Here is a 25068-nt window from a genome sequence, read left to right on the forward strand (position 1 = left end):
ACGTCATTGAAGTCCCCATGGTGTGACAACAGCCAAACTACCCCACAAGGAGAAACTGTCAAGAAAGAGAAATAGTGTAAATGACACTCACATGCTTGATGAAGACATGGAAAACCACAGAAAGCAGAAAAAGACAAATGCAGCTGTTAACTCCAAATGAAGTCCACTCACATTTCCTGGAATAAACATACTACTGACAAGACAAGTATCATTCCTGGCTTTTCTAAGCTTCTCATAATGGGGCCTTTTGGAAATCACTTTATTTGGGGTGCTTTCTAAACACACAGGAAACAAACGAGGAGAGTTATTATCTTTCCATATGCCCTGAGATTCCTAAACAGTCAACGTTCCCCCCTTTTCTTTCATATTAAGATCCCTTCCATCAGGGGATGACATACCTTTATGGCTTATATAATTTGAATTTTGAACATGCCCACATAAGTGTTCCCACATTCCTGTGGGAATTCTCTGATGTACAGCACAGCACAGCATGATTTCATATTCCTGTGTTTCCACATTCATGACACTTGCAGGGTTTTTCTTCACCTGCCTATTATAAAAATTGTAGAAACTAATCTTAACGTTAATCCCTTGTCAGATGTGGAGATGTGTCCTGGTTTCAGCTGAGAGGGTTAATTTTCTTCATAGTAGCTAGTATGGGGATATGTTTTGGATTTGTGCTGGAAGCAGCGCTGATGATATAGAGATGTTTTTGTTCTACGGACCGGTTGTTGTTGAGCAGTGCTTACACAGAGCCAAGGCCTTTTCTGCCTCTCACACCGCCCTGCCAGCGGGATGGATGGGGGTGCACAATGATTTGGGAGGGGACACAGACAGGACAGGTGACCCAATCTGACCAAAGGGATATCCCATACCATATGATGTCATGCTCAGTTTATAAGGAGCTTGGGGGAAGAAGGAGAGGGGGGGCGACGTTGGGAGTGATGGCGTTTGTCTTCCCAAGTCACCGTTACACGTGACGGAGCCCTGCTTTCCTGGAGATGGCTGAACACCTGCCTGCCCATGGGAAGGGGGAATGAATTCCTTGTTTTGCTTTGCTTGTGTGCGTGGCTTGTGCTTTACCTGTTAAACTGTCTTTATCTCAATCCAGGAGTTTTCTCACTTTAACTTTTCCAATTGTCTCCCCCATCCCAGTGGGGGGGAGTGAGTGAGTGGCTGCGTGGTGCTCAGCTGCCGGCTGGGGTAAAACCACGACAAGATGTTAGCAGATGTTTGCTGAGGTTAGCAAGCAGACTAGAAAACTCCAGGAAACTCCTGTCCATACTTTTTGTCCTCTGAATTTTTCAGAGGACACTAACCTTAAAAAAATAATCAAGTAAAACAAAACCTTCTAGTTGTTAAGGTAAAGTGCCAAGCTCCAGGACAAAAGATGAGGTTAATGTTCTCAGCATTCAAAATATGATTTTCTGTCATCTTTCGGGTACTCCTCCTATTTTGAAATAAATGTGCGAGGAATTGTTTACCTCCTTTCTGTGTTAAGTAAATGCACAGATCTATTGTTTATTCAGCTTATTCTATTAGCATCATCTTATGTGGCTTCTGCACTCCCTACCCAAGATCCTGTTGCCACTCAGTGGTGCTCTTTGGCTTCTCCACTGTTTTGAAGTCCTACAAGAAGGGTTGTATCTTGCTCAGCAGTGAAAGATTTAAAGCATTCAAAAAACCCACAAAAAATAAGAACATGTGGCTCCTGTCCCCAAATAAGCTCTTTCTGATTCAACACACTCATGTTCATTCTTGTGCACTTAGTTCTACTGAGGAGGAGAACGATGAAGATGAATTATCTACAGAAGAAAATGTGCAATATGCCACCAGTTGGATGAAACTTCTGCCCCTCCACATGTACTGGAGATACCAGGAGGTGTTCCTTTATAAGGAGTGAAATTTTGTATTCATGAAAGGTAGTTTGATTTCCTATGGAAATGAAAACCTTCCGTGTATCACGTCATTACATAATACACAAGAAGCAGCACATGAGCTATCCACCCAAACCAGCCTCAACAATTTACTTCACTTCTATTGCATAAGAGCCTCCCCTAGAGTGAACATGGCCTGTCTTCAAGTACTGCCTATAAAGAACTTGAATATATAACACCCAAATGATAAAAATAATAATCTAGAACTATTTTTTTTCCTAAATTCTGTGTTCACTGCCTTTGTCTCAGCTACTCTCACTGTGACTGCTTTTTTGTACTACCTCATTTTCCAAAAGCCACAGGATAGAACAGAGTTATATGGCAGGAGTAGTCACCTCACTTTAAAAGAAGGAGGTATAAAGATATTTCAGTTGTTTCAGTTTTGCTTTTAATATCTTACCTCTAAGCACCTAAAAGAAAAGACATAGTTTCATAGAAATAATACTTTTCTTGTTTCAAGTTAATTACAAATTTTTTTTGCAATAACTTTATCCAGGTAAAAAGTAGGCATCTGGCCTAAGGAAGATGAATTGGTTTCCTCTCCTCTCAATGGAGAGGTATAAGCACATCCAGGGACTCATTCCATCTACCTTAAATGCTTATCTTAGGTAAGGATGTGTCATATCCTTTGGAGGTACTGATGTGTCTCTTGTAACTGTGGAGGATCTAAACGACTCACCTAAATTAGACATCTAACTTTTAGAAGGTTAATGTTAGAACAATTCCACTCAAACTCCCCAAAAAGGTCTTTCAGTTCCTCCCCTCATCAGTGGACCGTACTGACAATACCAGGACAGCTCTTCAAGGTTCTGGTAAGTACAAACAAGTTGTGAAGCAAGAAAATGCAATGAGAAAACTTCAAAACATTTACCGCCTGACATTAATGGAAAGTTTAGCCAAAGATTGCAGACATGTTGTAGCATTTTTTGCTCAACTCACATCACAGACTTTTACTGCAGATGTGTTGGCCTTCAAGGCTTTCCAGTGTATGCTTTGAGGCATACACCAACCACTCATATCAAGCAGTCTTCAGCCCCCTTGAAAAAAGATCCATCCAAAATATGCACAGGAGCTAGGAAGACTCATTCCAAACTGCTGTGTAGCTCCTTCATTACCCACTAAAGACATAGACTTAGTTTTCCCAGCTCTTGGAAGTGTTAGAACCTAAGATGCTGTCCCTTGTGATTCTCAATGTGTTCTGACGATATGGAAAACATCCTAAAATACCATTGGCTCAAGCCAACTTGGCAGCAATACAGTGGAAACAGCATGATATATTTGGCTTCTGCCAGTGATGAGTTTCTCCATCAAACTGTAAGTAGGTTCTTTAAGGGAAAAATGGGTGATGGAAGACCCAGCAGCTGCTTCAGTTCATTTTTTTCCCGGAACTATTGATTCTGAGCTCTTCTTCACTGACTGTGGCATGCATAAACTGCTGCCTTTCTCAGTTCTCAAAATCACTTTTAAATTTAATTTCAAGTGATTTTAGCAGGGAAATCATGTGAAGAAAGCGCAAGAGAGGCAGTGATAGAGCGGGCTTTGATTCTTCCACTCCTGTGGCTTCATGTGAGAGTCACTCAGAACATAGATAGGAAGGAACTTCATAGAACTGAACCCAATACAGAAACTGTACTATAATAACTTAGGCTTCTGGGTGAGCCTGAAGCAGCAAAGAGCTATGAAAATCTGTTACCTAAAGGGCAGGGTCAGTCTATTAATGCTAGAGACATTTCTTACTGAAATATGTGGAGGCACAGAAAGGAGGCTCCAATGGTAGGGGAGAAAAATTTTGAAAGCAGACATCTTTTGGAAGTCAAGAGAAATTTAATAGATCTCGTCCCTACTTGGGACTTTTCCACTTCTTGCAAAACTCTTCTCCTTGCCTTAGAAGTCACAGAATAATGGAGTAATTCAAAACTCCTTCACTGGTGCAATACCTGGTTGAGAAATAGTCACCACAATGAATCATCCCAGACAATGGCAGTGGCTTTGATGAATGACTGGGTAGTCCTTATGTTAGCTTTTGCCTACCAGTTGCACCATAATTTTGTCTGTGTAATAATTAAGAACAACATACGTACAGGTAATTTTTCCAATTAATGAAGAGGTAAGTTTAAGGTCAACTTTTTGGTGACTTCTCCAGAGATGGACACCTGCCAAATAACTGACACCCTTTTCTTTCAGTTCATATGTTCCAGATCTGGGGACATGTCCTTGGTCTGAACAACATGCAGATGATCTTCCCCATGACTGTTTGTCACCTCAAACACAAGGCATTAAAGACAAACCATGACCCTACTGCCAGAAAAAACCCTGCTCTTCATCAGGCCAACACAAGAAGAAAGCTTTATTTAACCAACCCCCCATGTCCCCAGTCCAACTTTGAGAATCAGAATCGGTGGTTGGGATAGTATCAGGAGATCCAGGCCTCTGCCAGCGAGATGCATGTTTTCTACTAAAAGCAAGGGCAACACAGAAAATCATCTGGAGAATTAATATAGAGTAAAACCCTTCCTGATTAAGCTTTCTCCCTCAAGGGGAAATCTCAGAGACTACAGCATTGGCAGCATGGAGCTAACAGGACCACTCTCAGAAAAGCAGATTGTTCCCTCCAGCTGGCTGCGGAGGTACAGACCGGGTGGGTCCTGCCTACCAGTCTGGTGAGGAATACCCAGGAGAGCTTCAAGAAAATGTGCACTAACTGCCATGGAGTTTTTCACCTTTTATAGCCTTTCCCTATGGATCTGGTGAGCTAGGCTTTATTTAAACTATTTTATTATACAAAAACTTTATTATACAAATTTTCTTATACCGTAGGATGCTTTTTCTCTTCTTTATTCTAAGTGGTAATGCACTACTCTTGTGTGCGTGACAAAAAAGGAATTTTTCCTTTTTTCATATTTTTCTTGAGAAGACATTTAATTGCTACAATGAAAGTATAAAACATGGATAACACACACACAAAGAAACCCCAGGTGAACAATAAAATCACCCTTACCACAAGAGATCTTTGGCAACAGCTGAAGGTCTTAAGATATAAGGAAAATTTGTGTAGTATTATTGCATATTAAGAAACATTAACAACTACGAAGAACAGAGCAGTAGAAAAAAAGTACTAGTGGTGATTTCTGTGCACTAGAAGTGAGTGAAGCAGGCAACTAATAGATACTCTGAGCTTCTCAGATTATGTCATTTTCTGATGCTAAGATATGGCATTATTCTTTCGAATGAAACCATGTTACAGAAATATGCATGTAACTCTCAGTTACACAAAAAATAATTCAAAAATATAATAATTTAACTGAAAAAATACATTTCTGATCATTTTCCTGGTTGTGCCAATTATACAAATGCTTTTGAAATATCACCTGAGGATAGAAAAAAATCCCCAAAACTAGACAACTAAAATAGCACAAGTTATTAGTATTTACCTGACTATGCTATATTTATTGAGATGATTTCAGGACTTACATATCAAAATTAATTTAAGATATGTTACATCAGCATCTTTAATGGACATGAATTATAATTTTAAATCTACACAGAAAGGTACAAATATGCCTTTCCCTGTAATTAATAATTACTACAGTATTTTCAGATGTTCATTTATAATACAGTTATAAAACATACATTTTATGATCAGCTATACACTTGCTATTTCTATTCATTCATATTTAATTTTTTTATAATTAATGTACAAATCCTTTATATGATAGACCTTTATATATAAGATATTGATTCACAAATTATTATACTTATGTGACAATTTAAAATGTGAATATATTAATTTTAATTGAAATGTACAATGAAATATTAGAAATATATTAAATATTATCAAGATATTAATATGCAAGTGAAAAAATTTGATTATCAGTATATTTGCTCTTTCTAAATTTTAGTAAACTCTTCTTAGAGTTAGAATAGAAATAGAGGCTGAATGGCATCTTTCTTTGCTTTTAATAATTCTAGCATGTAAGAGCATTTTGCTAGCAATAGGATGCAATAGTATGCTTGCAAGAAATGAATACAATGTCCAACTGCGTGCTGAGAAACTACATTTAGTCCAGGAGCAGAGTCACATACCTGTATGGAGGGAGAGCTGCTTTCACTACTTTTGCCACTAGGAACTGGAGAGCTGCAGAAGAGCCTTCTAAATTACCTCTGTATTCACAGAAAAATCAAGTTGCTGTAGCAACCCTATAGCAACCCTGGCTGCCCAGTGCAGTGAGTCAGTTGATCTTTCATCAGCCACAATGAAAAACAGAAAGTTGCAGAAATAGGAAGTTTCAAACTCCTTGGTAGCTAAGGTGTCTCAAGTGACAAGGAATTGTAAACCAAAGGTAATACCCTTTCACACTTACACTTTGCAAGAAAGACCAGCTCTAAGAACCCCTTTTAACACCAGCCTCTGCCTCTGATTTCCTTACCCTCTGCAACAGCCCCGCAACTGGAGGCAATGTGTCAGGTCCCTGTTGCCAACCTAGAACAAGCGTAACTGCCTTTGCTCTTTGCAATAACTCTTTCCAAACATAGTCTAATCCCAGCTAGTCCTCACAACCCACTGGAAGCCAGGTAAGGGGTTTCATACTAGAGATAACTCTACATGTTTGGGCTTATACATATTTATGCAAAGCACAGAGACAGGTCGGAATGAAGGCTCACAGATGTGAATACAGATGTTCAAATTCATGGGACTCTCTCTAATGGTTTCCACAGGCTTTGTTTCAGAACTTAGTTGTCTAAATGAACATCTCAGTCAAGTGACAGTGCTATCACTTCCTCTGCCTGCCCTTTTGGATCCTCACTAGATCCTTTTATCACAGTAGTGATGAACTGTTTGAAGTGCTCTTAAAAACTGTTAAAGTATTAAATTTTTAAGCACTGTATTATTTTTTTTTTTATTTGAACAACAGATTGAGGCACCTCCTTCCAGACAGTTACAGCAAATAGCAACAGCGAGCAGCCTGTCTGCCAAGGCCTTGTATATTTAACATAAAAGCTGTACCAGAGCGTTAACAGGACCCGAGGTGAGTCAGTATGACAGAAACTATAAAGCTACGTCCCACATGTACTAACTCAAGAGGCATCCCATGGCACATGCCTCTTTGCCTGGCTTTCTGTTGAGTTTCTCCTTCTCTAAAGTTAGTCAAAAAATGAAGGAACAAGGGAAAGGAAGGAAACAAAAATATTACTGAAATTTCCATTAATCTGGATATTTTCTGACCTATCCTCTTATATAAATGCTGTTGTTCTACCTTTGGTCTTCTTGGAGTCCCGTCGACTGCTTCCTGCACGGCTTTTGCAGCTGCAGCCTCCAGTTTGTTGCCAGACTTCTCTTCTGCCTTCCTTTCTACATGTGCTTCCTTGTACTCCTGTTTCCTTCCCCAAGAATCTCCTCCCTGCTCCAGCTCTCTATATATCTCTTCCACCTTCCACCCTATCATCTCAGCAGTCACTCCTCCACCAAGCATCTCCTCTGGTCTGTCTCCTCCCCCATTGGATTATCCTCTACTTTTATATTTCCACTTCCAGAATTTACAGCTTTCCATCAATTCTGTCCTTGTCCCCTGCCATTAACATTTATGTTTCCCTAAATCTCCCATGATACTTTTTTCTTTTTTCTCCTACTTCCCTTTTTCTCCCTCTGCCTGAAGTTGTGGTATATAACCATCTCACACTATCAGTTAATCAAAAAGCTGGTTGCAACTGAAAGCCAGATTTATCAGTGTTCTTTGGTACACAGATGAACCTTACCTGAAAAGGTTAATTATAAATAATAATCTACATTTGGTAACTTAATCCTGTAACATGTTCTTGTTTGTGTTCCTTCCTAAAGCCTCAGAACATGGTATTTGCCCATTACCTTTTTTCTGCCCAGCTGTCATTCAGCACTCTTTCTGAAGTCCTCCCACTCCTAAGAAAATGAATACTGAACAGCTTCACCCATACATGAAGAAGCAGATGTACCAGGTAAGGAAAAGTAAACCTCGTCCTCGACTTACCTGCACCAGACCTGAGAGAGGATCTGAGATGAGGCTGGGAACAACTCAGACTTCTCTGAATGCGGGGTCAGACAGGTTCAGGCATATCGGACTACCAAAACCAGTGCTGTGCCCTTCCTTCCACCCCACAACAGCTAGAAAGGAAATGGAATCTATCCTTCACCTCTTTCTTATGCTTTGAGAAGTCAGGGCACTCGTTAGTGTTTAGCGTTTAAAAACAATCCTTAAAATTACATAGGATAAAGATTACAGAACTGTAAACATGCCATCACAACATGAAACACCCCAGGCATGTTTGTGGTGGAGTGCACGCCCTCTGTCTAATTATACTCAGGCTTCTTTGTTTTAGGCAAAAAGTAACAATAGTCACTTATCAGATTCCCAAAATGGTGTTGGAGAGGATTCAGCAGGACACTCCCAAGACTTTCTGGGTAGTAACAGCCACAGGATTACAGACATGTAAGTCCTCAGTCCCTCCAGCTTCTGGCAAACATTTCTCCCATGCTGCACTCTGCTCTGTTAGTGGTTTTCTAGTCAGTTTTTCGCCAGACTTTCTTTCACAATTCCTCTTCTCTCCTGCCAGATTCCGACACAGACTTCTCCTCCTTTCCCTAAGCCTTGCTATGAGGCTGTCTGCCCACCTCCGCTCAGAGGATAAATCTTGACCATATCAGCACAGTACCTCTGAAAGTCTTGGATGGGCAGACTGAAATGCTGATCTCAGCATTGCACCTTCATGCTATAGGAAGTTTTTTTCCACTGTACTTTTGTGTGTGAGAACTGTTATAGCAACAGTTACACATTCTAGGTCTTACTGAACCTTGTATTTTCCAAAGTCCGTGTACCCCAGGGAGCGTGCCAGTATCTTGATCAAACACCATGGATATCAGCTGATATTTGTCAGTTTACCTACCATGCCTCTGTCTATAGTTTTAATGTGTCTGTGATTCTAGTGTACACATGCCTAAATGGTGTCTATATGCACATTCAAGTAATGTCTACAAATCTTATAACAGACAGAAACAACTGCAGTGGATGGAGATAATTTTTTCATGGCCTTCCAACAGCTTTCCTGGCAGACAGCTCCCATCCATTAGGCTTATAAAAATCCTATTAAAAGAGAACTTCTTTGCCATTTTGAGACAGCAGATCCTGGTATTTTGATTCTTCATCTGCGTGTAATGAGAAGAACCTTCATCTTGGCATGACAGGCGTATGGTGCCTCATGAATTGGTGAGGCTTGTGAGAGGCTGGTTTCGTTCTTGGGTAGTAAACAAGAGAACATATTTTCCTGTGGATATTTTACTTTCTTGTCCCCAAGTAAAATGGGAAGGCTGTCTCCTCTAAGGGCAATAATATTCCATTTTTGACCCAAAAAATGTTTAAGCATTTATATATGCTTGCATGTACACATGAACACACATGCAGGTGCCTTGTTTCAATTTCAAAGAATGTCTCCTGGAACTTAGTGTGTAGCTGAGCAATTTTGCCTCTTGCAACCTTGCCTATTGCCATTTTCCATCATGCAAACACCCTGAAAAATATCACCTTTTCCTTGGAAACTCCACGTGTATCTCACTGAAATGCCTATGGCTGGGAGGATTACTGCCTACATACACCTTTGAAATTGTGTTATGATTCCCCACACAGCCTTAACCAAGCCATACTTTTCATACCATTCAGGTTCCTCACCTTAAGAATAGGGCAGTAATATAAACCTATTTCGTAGGCATGTTGCCACCCTTAGTGTATTGCTTAAACTGCGGTGCTTTCTGAGGTGTTAAATCCCTCTTTAATGTGGCTACTGTATTTCTATGTAGTCTTCCTTTTCTTATGATGAAATTCATCCATGAACAGATTCCCACTTTTAGAGCTATGACTCATCTAAATACCATTTTGATAATTCATGTTTAATTAACATTATACACTGGACGTGTGCCCAGTGAACATTCTATAGATGGGACAAGACCAACTTCCAAAGTAAAAACCCAATGCAAATGTGTTGATTCAACACATCACCTGATTTCACTTCCAGATCTTTCTGGATCACCTGACAACATATCTTGTTTGGATCTTACAACTCTAAGGATCAAAATCAAGCATAAACCTGTCTTTAACTATATATGTGACATCTTCCACCTTACTGCTGAGTAAGCAGATGAGGCTTTGGGCAACGTGCTCTAGTGGAGGGTGTCCCTGCCCGCAGCAGGGGGGTTGGAACTAGATGATCTTTGAGGTCCCTTCAAACCCAAACCATTCTAGGATTCTATGATTACTGCAAGAAATCTTCATGCTGTTATTCCCCATAGTGAGGGTGATGTGCAGCCCTGAAGCATCCTAGGAGAACAGTGTTAATGCATTGTTTCCAGTGTGTGAAATTCAGTAAATTTTTGCAGGACCAAAAGTTAACAGATCATAATTAAAAAAAAAATAACCACAAACCAACAAAAATCATGCAGCAGACCATAGCATTTTTTCCTGAAAAATCTTTAGTGTATTCTGAATCAATATGCATTTTGTGGAGTATACCTTCTGGGTAAGATTCATCTTTCCACATTTAGTTGTCCACACTGTAGACATCTGAATGTCTATCCAGAATCCCTTCATTATTTGCAGAGAAAAATGTACCTTTCTAGGACTTGAGTTCCCTCAACCTTACTGTATGGTAAATTAAAAGTAGCTCTCATGAGCCACCTGCCACATGTGTCTATTGCTCTGCAAAAATTTAGCTCAGAATATATTCCACTGTGAGATTAAATTTCTCCCTTTTCCCTAGCAAAAAAGGAGTATTATTCAATATAATACCCACAAAAAGGCATGCAAAGATGCACTCCAAAGATCTTGAAGGATTTTCAGGATTTCAGAAATAACCTGTATTCAAATTCATGAGGCATTAGAAGGGAGCAGAAACAAATAAAATGATAATATAAGCTTTATCTGACCTGGGCTCACCATCATTTTGTAATTTGGATTTATCTGACTCTGGGATTTACTTCCTATGGGTGAGAGTTTTGAAAAAGTACGTGTAGCTAGCGAGACTTGATACAGTGACATAACTTGAATTTAAACAGCCTATGGGCATTGTTCTTGGGTTTTGCTCAGGGTGAATTTCATCACAGTTCCAAGAGCTCATATGACTATTAAATAATCACAACATGAAATTGTCCTATTCTATTGAATACATTAAAGTTTTAATCTCATTTATTCTTATATTCCTTATTCCACCGTACTGTAATTAGGAAAAATTAATTTAATACACAATTAATTAAAAATTAAAACTTGTCAAACACTGTGCTTGCAATGCATGAAGCCGAAGCTTCATGTAATGCTGATGGAATCCAGATTAGTGGGGTTTCTTTCTTCAAGCAGTTTTAGAGGCACATAAAGGAGCCATCATATGAATTAAATAATAATGGTTCTAACATAATTAGGTATTAAGATATAAATTAGTTCACTATTAAGTTTTAGCAAGGACCACGCTAATAGAGCGTGAAATGCTGAGTGATATTAGTGAAAAAGTATTACACTGACACATTTGACACCTATGTCTTACTGTATGGCATCTCTAACAACAACAAAAGATGGGAGCTATTGCAGTATGTTGCATTTCTGTTCAGAAACTACAACAGCACTGAGCTTGTCTTTGCTGTACATTGCATGACAAGTAAAACAGTAGGATTTTTTTTTTAAGTGAAAAATCAAAATATCTCCTGAAGAGTTCAGTGGCTCAGTCTCTGACACAAGAAATAGACTTTTATAGAATTTATAAAGATTCAGAGCCCCTGAAATAGTGTTCTACCTGCTTTTTGTTAATAGAGAACCTAAGAGTCTCTAAAGTCATGAATAAAAATGTGAAGAGAAAATTATACAGTGTTAATACTTTCATGCATGTTCAAGAGTTAAAAGTTAGTCTGAATTTAGAAACGATAAAGTGGCGTAGATCCTTGTTTAATGACAACCCATCCCTGCCAGATACACTCAGATAATTGAGCGTTCACATCGAATCCCCGCAGAGCCTGCGGCATTGGTGCCGAGTCTAGGCGGTGAGACTGGAAACTCCTGTGTCTCAGAGCACAATGTCAGAGTAGGGATTTTTCCTAGGCCAGATGCCTAGGCCTGCTGCCTACATGCCCAGCACTGGTGACAGCAATTGTCCTCTTCTCCGACTGAGTCTGGACGTATTCGGAGCCATTCAGAAATAGAAGCCAGAACAAGTGAGAGATCATGGATCTAAAAGAATTTACATCAGCAAAGTAATGAAGTTACATAAATATAAGGCAGTGGAAAATCAGAAGTTCTGTGGTGTTATTCAGTTTTTCAGAGCTAAGGTCCACTTATATCCATGGATTTTCTTTAAGTCTTGGCATGGCTGAAAACAGCATCCCTGCTTTATTTCTGTAAACCAAACACTGCAATATCCTAAGGGAACAGTGCTGTTTAAGATCTTTGTCGGCAACATGGACAGTGGAATCGAGTGCACCCTCAGCAAGTTTGCTGATGACACCAAGCTGTGTGGTGTGGTCGACACGCTGGAGGGAAGGGATGCCATCCAGAGGGACCTGGACAGGCTGGAGAGGTGGGCCCATGCAAACCACATGAAGTTCAACAAGGCCAAGTGCAAGGTCCTGCATGTGGGTCGGCGCAATCCCAAGCACAATTACAGGCTGGGCGGGGAATGGATTGAGAGCAGCCCTGAGGAGAAGGACTTGGGGGTGCTGGTGGATGAACAACTCAACATGAGCCAGCAGTGTGCACTTGCAGCCCAGAAAGCCAATCGTGTCCTGTGCTGCATCAAAAGAGGTGTGACCAGCAGGTTGAGGGAGGGGATTCTGCCCCTCTACTCTGCTCTTGTGAGACCCCACCTGGAGTACTGCATCCAGCTCTGGGGACCCCTGTTGAAGAGAGTCCAGAGGAGGCCACGAAGATGATCAGAGGGCTGGAGCATCTCTCCTATGAATACAGACTGAAAGAGTTGGAGTTGTTCAGCCTGGAAAAGAGAAGGGTCTGGGGAGACCTTAGAGAAGCCTTTCAGTACCTGAAGGGGCCTACAGGAAATCTGGAGAGGGACTGTTTACAAGGGCATGGAGTGATAGGACAAGGGGTAATGGCTTTAAGATGACAGAAGGCTGATGGAAGATAGATTTAGATTAGATATCAGGAAGAAATTCTTACCTGTGAGGGTGGTGAGGCACTGGAACAGGCTGCCCAGAGAAGCTGTGGATGCCCCCTCCGTGGAAGTGTTGAAGGCCAGGTTGGATGAGGCTTTGGGCAACCTGGTCTAGTGGAGGATGTCTCTGCCCATGGCAGGGGCTTGGGACTAGATGATCTTTGAGGTCCCTTACAACCCAAACCATTCAATGATTCTATTATGCTAACGTAAATGAATCCTGAAAATGTAATTTTCAGAAGTCACAAATTATACTGGATGCCTTCAAATATACATGGCTGATTTATGAAAACTGCTATTTGTCCTTTGGAAAATCAGATCCCTTTTAGTTGAAATTACCACGTTCCCCAAAACAGAGAAATTAGCATTTCCAAGAAAACTTTTAAAATAAAAAAATTGCTGGCTACTTAAAAAATGGAAGTGGTGTGTTTGTTTATAGCATCTACACAGTGAAAAATAAAGTTGTTGTTTTAAATTATATCAATCTTGCCAAATAGCAATTGTTTTTAATCATTAAAAAATATAAATCACATATCTAGATTGCTCAGCTGGATAGTTCTCCTCTATCTCTTAGAAGCAAAATATCTTTCTGCATTTTTTTAGCCATATAGCCCAGAATTTTGCCCATCAGAGTCAGCTGGAGTGTTCCCAGCAGGATACTCACAGTGCTTATCTCCTCTCGTACTGGAAAGATTTTTAACATTTGTTTTTCATCTCAGTAGACCTTAATTAGCTTTCATTTCTTTGGCCTCTCATTTGTATTTTCCCAACACACGTGCCATGTCTGTAAAGCACTTTTTGATGAAAATGTAAGGTTGAGCACGCCTTATGTCTTTTGAACGAGTATTGACTTCCAGTGTATCCCACGTGTGTTTCAGCATATCCTTTCTTGGAACATGTCTGTCTAGGAGTTTTTGATTTACAAAATATATCTTCAAGGGCATAGGAAGGTGCAGCAAGTAAAGCCATAGGCTTTACAAAGGACTGTCAAACAGGTCCTTTCTGCTTTAGCAAGCACAAGTCATGCACACTGCTAGATGAAAGAAGGCATGATATCACAACTCAGGCAACAGGCTGCTGTCCCAAGGAACTCGAACTTACCTTTTTTTTTTTTTTTTTCTGATGAGAATGAGAAAGCAATTTCATATTCAAGAAAACTAAATTTTTCATAGAGATCTCATTGAATAGCTCATGACCAGCTCCCCCATCTTTGTGTCTGAAGCTAAACTCAGTAGAAGACATACTCTAAACAAATAAAGCCACTCCAAATGGATTATTTTAAAATCCAGATCACAGGTATATCATTGGACGATACCATTAACCTTAGCATCTTAATACATGAATTGATTATTTACAACTCTTATCTTTTAAGCTTTTATATAAAAGCTGTGATCTTCACCAATCTGGGACTTACATTTCTGAAATAAAGGCTCCATTAAAAAGGTACACGAATGCCTGGACTATTCTTGCTCCCTTGAGGTAGCATTCCCCTGTGAATTGACCAGCATTAAGAATTTGATCTATTTATATCTTGAATAAATATTATTTTATTTCAACATTTGCAAAATTAAACAGCTAAATGCACTTTTCCTTCATGGAATATGCAGTCTTTCTGATTAATGAGAAGCCCAAATAACAGCTTATGTTCAAAATCCTCTGATATTTGCATTATTATCAAGGTTAGAATGCAGACTCTGGTGTGAAGAATGGAAATGTCTGTATCGTGTTCTCAAAGACTATCTGCTCTACTGGGCAACTTTAACAGACACTGATCCTTGTTAGATTAGGGAGATACTGAACAAAATGTCACAAGAATGCTTCTTGCACTTTGTGAGGACTTGGAACCACACATGCACTTTGGGTCCCTAATGGCTCTGGCAGTAATTGTGGGAAGAATAGCAGCCGATGAGATCCCGGAAAGTAAGAAGTCAAGAGCAAGAAACACATTGGGATTGAGACAGATTTTGACGTTGCACAAGTCATACTTAAATAAGTGCCAAGAATGACTTCTCAGAGGCAAATAGCCCAAAGATACTTGGCTTCTCTTTTCATTTTTAATCATTTTCTTCCAGGCACGTATAAACAATACCGAATTGTAGGAAAGCTGGGAGGCAATTTTCAACTCCAAAGAGTATGTAAAAGGGTAAGGGAAACTCTGATGTGAATAAGGGAGAACCAGACCTAAGTACTATCTGAACAGCCTCAAGGGACTTTACAGCAAATAGACTAACAATCTTCAAGCATGACTATGTTGTAGAAGGAAATTAGGAGAAAAGTAAAGATTCAAAAGCGATACTAAAAATAACAAAGAAAATAAAAAAACTAAACAAGTGTGGTGGGTTGACTTTGGCTGGCTGCCAGGTGCCCAGCAAGCTGCTCTATCACTTCCCCTCCTCAACTGGACAGGGGAAGAAAATACAATGAAAAGCTCATGGGTTGAGATAAGGACATGGAGATTACTTATGAATTATTGTCATGGGCAAAACAGAGTTATCTTAGGAAAATTAATTTAATTTATTGCCAATTAAACAAAGTAGGATAATGAGAAATAAGAAGAAATCTAAACCCAACTTCCCCCCCCACAACCCGTTTCTTCCTGGGCTCAACTTCACTCCCAACTCTTCTACCACCTCCCCAAAAGCAGCACAGGGGACAGGGAATGGGGGTTGCAGTCCATTCATAACACTTCATCTCTGCCATTAATTCTTCCTCACACTCTTCCTCTGCTCCATTGTGCAGTCCCTCCCATGGGACTTCAAGTCCTTCATGAACTTCTCCAACATGAGTCCTTCCCATGGGCTGCAGTTCACCAACTGCTCCAGCCTGGGTCCCTTCCACAGGGTGCAGACCTTCAGGAACAGACTGCTCCAGCGTGGGTCCCCCATGGGGTCACAAGTCCTGCCAGCAAACCTGCTCCAGTGTGGGCTCCTCTCTCCATGGGGCCACAGCTCCTGCCAGGAGCCTGCTCCAGCACGGGCTTCCCATGGGGTCACAGCCTCCTTCGGGCATCTACCTGCTCTGGCGTGGGGTTCTCCCTGGGCTGCAGGTGGAATCTCTGCTCCACCATCAACCTCCACGGGCTGCAGGGGAAGCTCTGCTCTGGCGCCTGGAGCACCTCTTCCTTCTCCTTCTTCACTGACCTTGGTGTCTGCGGAGTTGTTCCTCTCACATCTTCTGACACCTCTCTCACAGCTGTTGCACAGCTTTTTTTTACCCTTTCTTAAACATGTTATCATCACAGCTATCACCATTGCTGACTGGCTCAGCTTTGGCCAGCAAGGGTCCATCTTGGAGCTGGCTGCAACTGGCTCTGTCAGGACATGAGGACAGCTTCTGGTGTCTTCTCACAGAAGCCATCCCTGCAGTCTCCCCTAGTCCAGTTAGTTAGAAAAAAACCTTACCCTGTAAACCCACTACAACAAAACAAAACAAAACAAAAATATTGTGGACATATGAAACTATAAACCAACAGAAATCATTCAGTTAACTGACTTTTACGAAATCAGCATTACCCAATAGGGTCATCATTTTACTGTGGATCTTACAATGTTTGGCATGGTTAAACTCCTATTTATAGATTCAAGGGTAAGTAAGTGCTACTATGAGTACCTCAACTTTCGTTTCTGAAAAAAGGTTTCTAGCTATTACAGCTATAGTAAAAAACTGGAAAAATAATTAAATTATTTTTGCGGTAAAATCAGTCTCCTAATTCTAGCAAGGTTAACTTCTTATTCCCAGGAGGGAGGTGATGGTGGTGGTGTGGTTGTGTGTGTTGAAAATTTCTAATTTTTGCAAGATGTTATCAACATCTGTGGGAACTCTCATAACTGCTTGAAATATTGAAATTTATTATTATTACAACATAATTCTTAAGAGTAAATAATTTTAAACTGTATTTCCTCTTTCCCTAACTCTAACAAACAGAGTGGTAATGATTTCAGAACTATACAAAGTTATTGGACTTTTACAGTTTGTTTGTAAAAAAATGAAAAAGAAATGAGAAGAGTCAGTGCTGTCTTAGCAGTTCTTAAATAAAGCATATGTGTTTACCTAATATACATTATTAGAGACTTCCATAAAGTGCCTGGAAAGGCAGATTCCCTCCTTTGTTTTCATTGAAGATTTGCTACATTTCAGTGGGAAGTTCTATGTTTCAAATTTTTATTTTTTTTCTCTCAGAAAACTTTTGTACACCACTTCTGAACACCCTTGAAAATGAACTCCTTTTCCTACAGACTTCTAATCACACAAATGCAGGAAATTGTGATAATAAGTGTTCTACAAACAGCCTTGTTTTGATTGTTTTGATGGATTAGCATTTCTGACTCTTCTAACCTTGCACTGATTTTCTGGTAATAATCTAACTGAAAAAAGTAAAAAAAATGTTCTGGAGATTGTAGCTATTTCAATAACATCTAAGGAATCAGCTATTTTAAATCATTCTGAATAAAAGTAAGTGAATTAAATCCAATCACAAAACATTGCTTATGAGGAAAATGTTCTGTTGGTGTCATAGGGTTTCTCTGCACAAAGTAGTACGTAAACAAAACGAGGAAGAAAGCCCCTAATCATGAAGCAGACAGGCCTGACCTTGTCTCAGTCATTCAGATGAGATCAAGTGTGAGGGAGGATTTCTCAAGTGGTTTTTTGTGCATTGCCTATTCCTAGTGTCTTGTCATCCATCTAGCAATTAGAAATTCTGTCACTTGCAATTGCTGCCCAAATCAGTAATTACTTCAAACCAGGTAGGGGATTTAACATGGTCCTATTTAAAAACAATAATTCAATAGCAGTTGAAGGCTTGATGGAAAAACAAACGTATAAATGCAGTAGCTGAAATCAAACATCTTCAGTGTAAGCTGTGTTTGTATGTGCAAAAAGCCCTTATAATAGCAGTAAAACTGCTTTCAAGGAGTATTTACTTATACTTTAATTAGGCAAGTGTATTCATAGATGTATTATCACAAGGCAGTTCGTACTAATGTTGATGATAATACAACTGTTTGCAACTGTCTTGAAAAGATTAGTTTGCATCCATGCATGATAAATAGATACGTGCATGTTTTCATTGTGAATCCTGGCATTTTGCTAAGGGACAAGGGAATGAACAGGATTTTGAAGTTATATTCATTTTGTTATGTCACGAGAGCTTCCAGGGGCGTATGTTTTTCATGACGTGCCACTGTCATCATTACTTTTTTCAAACTCTGTTATTGTGTTTGTTAAACTAAAATAAGGCTTATCTGAACTGGTCAACAGCATTAAATATGTTATTACACTCCAAGATTTCCACATTGTGTAAACCATTTCTCCTCATATCCCAAGTCATGCCTTCAACTAAATGGAAAAGTTGGGCTGAATTGGCAGCTCGGATTGATGACTGCAAATCCCGTCCTTCCTTCCCTCCCACTTTAACACACCTGCTTTAAATTATCATTTTCCTGATAGCTGTGATGAAGAAACCACTGGAGTAAGTGAGACAGTGCAGATAGGAACAAAAAAATGACTTAACAGATTCTTTCTCTCTTAGCATGAAGAGTTAATGCCAATCAGGGGCTCCAACCCCGTTTGAGGTTTTGTTTATCTGCAGGTGAGGTCACATCTGAATACGTATGAGGTAAGGAGATCTGAGGTGGAGGTGAGAACTGGCATTTTGCTGTTCTCTGCACCTTATGCTTGAAGAAAGCAGGAAGCTCAGTTATGTGATCTATGGTTGAAGAGTCTGTTCTGTATTCAGGTGTGATTGGTAAAGAGAAGCTAGGTGCTTTTTTACTTCAGCAAGTGCTGTGGGCAATTGCTGAAATTAAATTTTTTATTTGGGGTGTCTAAGTTGCGATTTATGTGCTAAAGTATAGAAATCAAAATCCAAGTAAGCCCATACGTGCCATTTGTATAGACCAAAACCAGTGCAATAAATGCAATCACCTTTTCAGAAATATGCCAGTATGTCTTTGTGTCCCTTGTGTGTAGGAAAATATCTTTTTGGTTGGGGCAGAAGCTTCAGTCCACAATAGTTAAGTCTAGCACCTAGTGCAGTGACTAACTGATTGGGATTTCTCCAAATCAGTTAGAATATCAAATTAATACACTTAAACAAATCCTCAGTTTATTTATTTAAAAGATCAATTGTAAGGCAAAGTCCTGAAATCCTCTCTGGCAACAGGAGTTTATTTGAGAAATGATACAATAAAAAGTGTTCAAAGTCTCTCAGAATTGAAACATAGTCTGGAAAAACATGATCACAAATGATTAACGGACAAATTCCCTATCTGAGGCAGGACAGGTAGGCATTACCCTACAGTATTCCATGTCATTGTAAAAGCTTTTACCTTATTCTGCTTTATGTGGAGTAGATGATGTTAAAAATGCAGTAGCTAGGGCTCTGCAGTGCAGAAAAGCTCTGGAACATTTACTTTTTATAGCTCTGGTCTAGAAGTAAATCAAAACAGTATAGAATTAATCCATTGTTTAAACAAATTCAGTCCAAACTATACAGGTAGAAGATTAAGATAATATTGTTCTGTTTTAAATCAGTGAGATACAATGATTATAGTAATTTTACCAACAACTGAAAGCATATATAGAAGAAACAAATCCTAACTTTAGAACTGCAACTAGAATCACTGTGCAGAGCTCTTCTGGTTGGTGGTGTCTGCCAGGTTCTCAGTTTCCTGGTGCAGATGAGGAATTTCTGGGAAAGTACACCAGCACCACTGGAAATCCAGGGCACATTTCAAACCGTAGTTAAGTGCTGCTGGGCACCAGTCCAGACAGGCAGGTAGAAGGGAAGCAAGAAAGATAAAAAGGTAGAGAGGAGAGCCCTAGCTACAAAGCAAGATATAACAAATGCAACTGGAAATTACTGCGCTTTACCACTACTAGAGTAACACAGGCACACAAGCATGGACCTTAATAAAACTTTCATAAAAAAACCCCAAGAATCCTCAACCTTTACATGTAAGCACAGTGGTTTTTCAGCCAAAGAAGACAGCTGCTATGAGCAGAGACCTGAAAAGGAAGCACTGCACAGAAAACTTAAGAGGGAAGGAAACCCACAGCAATGCAAAACTGGGAAAGGTTTGATAAGGCGGTAAAAATAGACAGTCATCTCCTGTTAGTAACCATGACTTCTTCTGCCAAGGTGAACTTCTTCACAGCTATTCTAAAATCTTGGATTCTTGTCTTTGGCATATTTTGACTAGGCTCTGTGACGGTTAAGTCCCAGCTTCCCCTCTGCTGTTGTACAGCATGGTGTTTAGGGCGGCAAAGGAGTAAAATGACAGGCTGAGAAAGAGTCTGAACTTTGATCTCTAGTCTCTAACATTACATCCTTAACCATAAGACTCTTTTTTGCCAAGAGCACAACAACCTGGCACCTGGGCTTAGGTTCATCCCATTCACTAAGGTGTATATCCCAGCATAATGAATCCCACTCCTACAGCCTGTTCTGGAGCCCGAACACATAAAAATTTCAGTTATACTCCTATGTCAGAATATGAAGAACTGCCTCTGGGACTACTTATGTTTCTTCTTCTTAGCTTCTTACTTAAAATTTAAGTAGCTGAAGTTGAGAGGAGCTTTGTTAAATGGTTTGATTTTTTTTTTTTTTTAGAAGATTGATCATGTTTTTAAATATCCGGTCTTCCAGGTCCATATGCAGATAGCTAACCCAGTAGTCTGATACCAATTTTACTTAGTACTCAGAAAATTTCTTTGTTAATTTGAAGCTGGGAGGTGATGTGAACTCTGTTCTAACATAACTCCGGAAAATAGGTAAATACCAGGGAAGAGTTAATAAAGGCCTCCCCTTTGTCAAGGAAAGTCGTGCCTCAGAATTTTCTTTGAAGAAGCAAGCAAAAGTGGACACGGGAAATCCTGTGTATGCAGTCACTTCAGTTTGAAAAAATTGTTCAACACAATCATCCATCAAATGTTCCTGAAAAAAAAACAAAGTGGCAAAGCATGAGACGGAAGATTAATGAAAAACTGCACAAAAGATAAGCAACAGACAGTAAGAGCAAGTAATTCAGTTTTTTAATCATTTTAAGAAAGCTTGGATCTCAGCAGAGGAATTCCACAGAGATTTGTGCTGGGGCTCATGAAGGTCAGCAAAATTTCAAAGATTAGGCAGAGAGAAGGAATAAGGAATTGACAAATTTAGTTGTATTAAAACTTATTCAGGTGGGAAAGATGAAAACTGAGTGTGAAGAATCGCAGAAAAGTTTTATGACATTTTATGACTGTGAAATAATTTTTCCAAAAATATAAGTGAAGTGATGTACAGAGAAGAAAACAGTGCTAAAAGTGCTGGAATTCTGAGCTCTTACCAGTGAGCAATCTGAGTGATGGGAGATTTTGGACAGAACAGGCAGTTTCATGAGAAAGTCTTCTGAATAACAGTCAGAACAGCAAACATAATGTCAGGAACTGTAGTGAATTCTTCATCCTGCAAGAGAGACTGCTGAGGTAAGACATGACAGAGTCCTGTAAGTAGCATGATAAAAGGGAACTGTTCTTTCTTCCGATACAGGAATGAAATCTATTAGCTCTTACAGTGGATTAAAAACAAAACAAAACAAACCAACCAACCAAAAAACAAACCCAAAAAGAGGCAAAACCAGATGCAAAAAGAAAAGAACAGGTGCCTTTACACAGTTAAGCTATAGAATTACTTGCTTCTATTAATTTACTTGGGTTCAGAAAGTAACAGAAAAATATTCTTGCAAAAAAAATCTATTTAAAGATGTTTAGTACAAAAAGCTCTTTGTCAGTAAGCTATAGCCTGCCACAGGCTGCGGGATTACTCAAGAGAAATTTTCTCTCTTCCTGTACTATTCTGTAAGCATTTCCTATTTGTGTAGTGTTCAGGATACTAGTCTAGATGGACTTTTAGTTTGATCTCACTCTTTTGAAAATCTGATCCATAAGAAAATTAGGTATTTGATATAATACCAAGGAGCCTGACTTTACATCTGATTGATTGGATCTTGGCCACTGAAATGAAACTGAGTAAAATGAGCTTTCTGTTTCTGAGTTATGATCCTCTCCCCGCTATGATGAGTAAAATGTCACAGTTCAGCAGAACAGAGCAGCAGTTCTAGGGGCAAACAGGAGAAAGATGAACTTTATGGATTTTTTTTTTTTTTTTTGGTTTCTTTTGCTCACTTGTCCCACTGCAGAGAACTTGTTTCTGCAGGCATCCTTCTGTCATTTCAACTCATTTCACTTTGGGGTAGTCTGAAGAGCAGTTTGGGTAAAGAAAATTACAAGATACAAATATTTGGTAGGGTAAGTCTTGTATGCAGATGTTCTGATTGCTGCTAGCAGTTTGGCACTCCAATGTTTATTTATTGTGTACATGTGCCTCTTTTCATGTATGTGCTGGATAAGGAAGCTCTACCTCTGCAGATTGTGACAGGTGTATTCAAACTGAGTGGATTAATTAAAGGAGTCATGAAGAGTTTCTTTATGAACATGGCTGAATGAAAGTTGAGCATCCTACTTCTTTGAATATCTCATTTAATTCTGAATTACAACACAGAGCCACATGGGATGCTTAATAGTAGAGTGAAGCTTTTCACTGTTAAAGGGGTTTTTTTCAGAGGAATTCACAAATACGATTAGACAAGATTCTCAAGGCTCTGAAAGTGTGGCTTTTGTGATTGATTTTAAATTTTACTTCCTATTTAGATTTTCTTAGAAGGGGAAGAGAAAAATCCTACAAAAATGAGTGGAGGACTCAGGAAATATTCTGGTAGCCTTCAAACGAGACATTAATATTTACAAATAATGTCCATATTTTTTTTCCCAATTTATTGTTCTCTTTTCTACCATTATTTAACCCTTTGAAGTCAAAACAATATGTATCTGATCTAAAATAGATCCTTCTAAAGGACTAATAGTTCTCTTTCTGTACCCCTCTGTTCATGTTTTCTCACTTACTCATAGCCATTAATATTGTCTTTACCTATCATCCCCCAATTTTTAGGTTTCCTCCTACACAGAAATATGGCTTTCTCCAAAGTAAGTATTATTCTTTTTCTGCACAATAGCATATTTTCCGAATATTTTCCTTATTCTCTTTTATATTGCAGTAATGATAGCCTTGACCTCTTTGCCTCCTTACTGGAATGTTGTGTTACTTATTTTCACTGACCTCAGTGAATAGCTTTGAGTTCACATGTTTCCTTTAGTTTTAATTCCTGAAAAGGATCTCAGGATTTCTGGCCAATATAACCAACTGCTATAACAGTCCCTGATGAGAAGGATGCTATAAATGTAACACAGACATTAATAATGAATTGCGGTGACAGGATCACCAGAAGCTTTTTCACACCCTGGCTACACAAAATATCCTCTGGACTTTTCCCACTAGAGTATCTTCTCCCATTTGCCATCCTCTTGCCTTTCAGGTCTCTGATGCCAAATACTTTGATTCTTACTCTGATCCCAGAAATATCAAACAAGCATCTGAAGGGTCAAAGGCTGGAAGAAGCACTAAAGGAAGAGAGTGACAGTATGAGGTACATGAGAAGGTATAGAATTGCCTCAGTTTGAGGAAAAAAGGGAACAGGGAATTAGGCTTTCCTGTTCTGTGGAAGACCCAGTTAAATTCCAGCTTTTCCACAGATCTCCTGAGTGATATCTGCAAGTTGCTCAACTCCATACCTTCAAAGTCACTTAAGTACTGCAATTCTCCAAATTCATGTTTAACATTTCATTTAGGTCCTGGCATGAACTGTGTGTCCCTTGTATAAAGCACAGACAAGGGAACAGCTGCGTAAGCTATCCAAGCAAGTCAGGCAGAAGAAAGGGAGTGTAGGTTAGATGCATGCCTCAGTCAAGATAGGACGTTTAGCCATGAACTCTCAGCTATGGAGATGGACTCTTCCACCCGCAGTTGTTCCTCATAAGTGGGATTGTGGTCAAGATCACCCCCATTTCCAGATTTGAGTCAATTCACACATCCCCACCTACCTCTAAATAACAGACGATCTTTTGTCATAGTGCTGCTCAGGGGATGCTGAAAGGCTCAGGTATTGGTTTTCTCCTACCTGATTCACCAAGTTTAAGACTCCACCTTAGATCTCAGCAGCTTTGAGTATGTACACTGACAGAAGAAATTCTGGGACCAAGACCATAGACCAGTATGTTTAAATAGATAAGTAAGGGAAGTCTGAATAGTGAGTGTGAGCACTGTCTATGTTTAGCACTTCTCAGTGCAGCAGTTCCTTGACTGTTTTGAACCAGTCCAACCAGCTCTAGCACTAAGCACTGTGGATATAGGACAATCAGTGCCACTTGGCCTCAGTGGTCCTCACTTGGTTCTGATCCCTTTTTCTTTGACAGTGTCAATAGACTCCTAGAGGCCTCAGGTGAATGTAGTTTTCTAGGATGCTTGTGTTGTCTAAATAGTGGTTAAAGGTACCCTAGGCATCACTAACTTAGTTAAATTAATCTCCTTCTCTCTCTTTGGAGAAAGTCAGGAATGTGGAGAAGCAATTCAGATCTTTAGGACTTTAGTTCTCCTTTGCTTTCTATAAACTGCAGGAGGGAGCTGAAGTGACTAACCTCCTAACCTCACTGAATCCACTAAATGTCTGGATTTGGGCCCCAAATCCTCTTGAGGGTAATTTTCTTCCTCACACTAGCACTGGGGATAAATGTATATGTAGGCATAAGAAGCAGAGTGACTTGGACTAGAGCAGAGAATGAATGCTGTGCATGTATTTAAGGATGAAATATTCTAACATTTGGTAATGAGGCCAGGGTTCTTACTCTGTGTCTTCACCTATCAGAAAAGCCACTGGGATCTTTTTGCCTTTATGAGGACCCCATCATATTATTCCTTTTTAGAGTTTTTCACTTCATTTACTCCAGTGCTGGAACCTGCTTGTTTTCCTTTGGAGAGCTGGAACACAAGATGCAGGGGATTTTTCTTAAAATATGCATGAACTAAACT

At 39.5% G+C, this 25068-nt stretch overlaps 1 protein-coding gene and 2 long non-coding RNA genes across 7 annotated transcripts in view; 2 read left to right on the forward strand and 1 right to left on the reverse strand.

Moving 5' to 3' along the window:
• CD36 (CD36 molecule (CD36 blood group)) overlaps positions 1–7961 on the reverse strand; it is a 39582-nt gene extending 31621 nt beyond the window's left edge. The window contains exon 1 of one of the 5 annotated variants that reach the window (XM_075773273.1): positions 7940–7961. The gene's annotated coding sequence lies outside the window, so the exon portion shown is untranslated. Of the gene's footprint in view, positions 1–6020; positions 6158–7192; positions 7337–7939 lie in introns of those variants that run through there. The other 4 variants (XM_075773105.1, XM_075773189.1, XM_075773353.1 and 1 more) reach the window with 4 other exon arrangements.
• LOC142604867 (uncharacterized) overlaps positions 1–25068 on the forward strand; it is a 293244-nt gene that overhangs the window by 200800 nt on the left and 67376 nt on the right. The window lies entirely within an intron of this gene.
• Positions 2817–25068, forward strand: part of LOC142604764 (uncharacterized) — a 40468-nt gene continuing 18216 nt past the window's right edge. The window contains exons 1-2 of the long non-coding RNA XR_012838606.1: positions 2817–4684; positions 7774–7907. This is a non-coding gene — a long non-coding RNA (uncharacterized LOC142604764). The remainder of the gene's footprint in view (positions 4685–7773; positions 7908–25068) is intronic.

Source organism: Balearica regulorum, chromosome 1 (assembly GCF_011004875.1).
Source record: "Balearica regulorum gibbericeps isolate bBalReg1 chromosome 1, bBalReg1.pri, whole genome shotgun sequence".
Lineage (NCBI taxonomy): Eukaryota > Metazoa > Chordata > Aves > Gruiformes > Gruidae > Balearica > Balearica regulorum.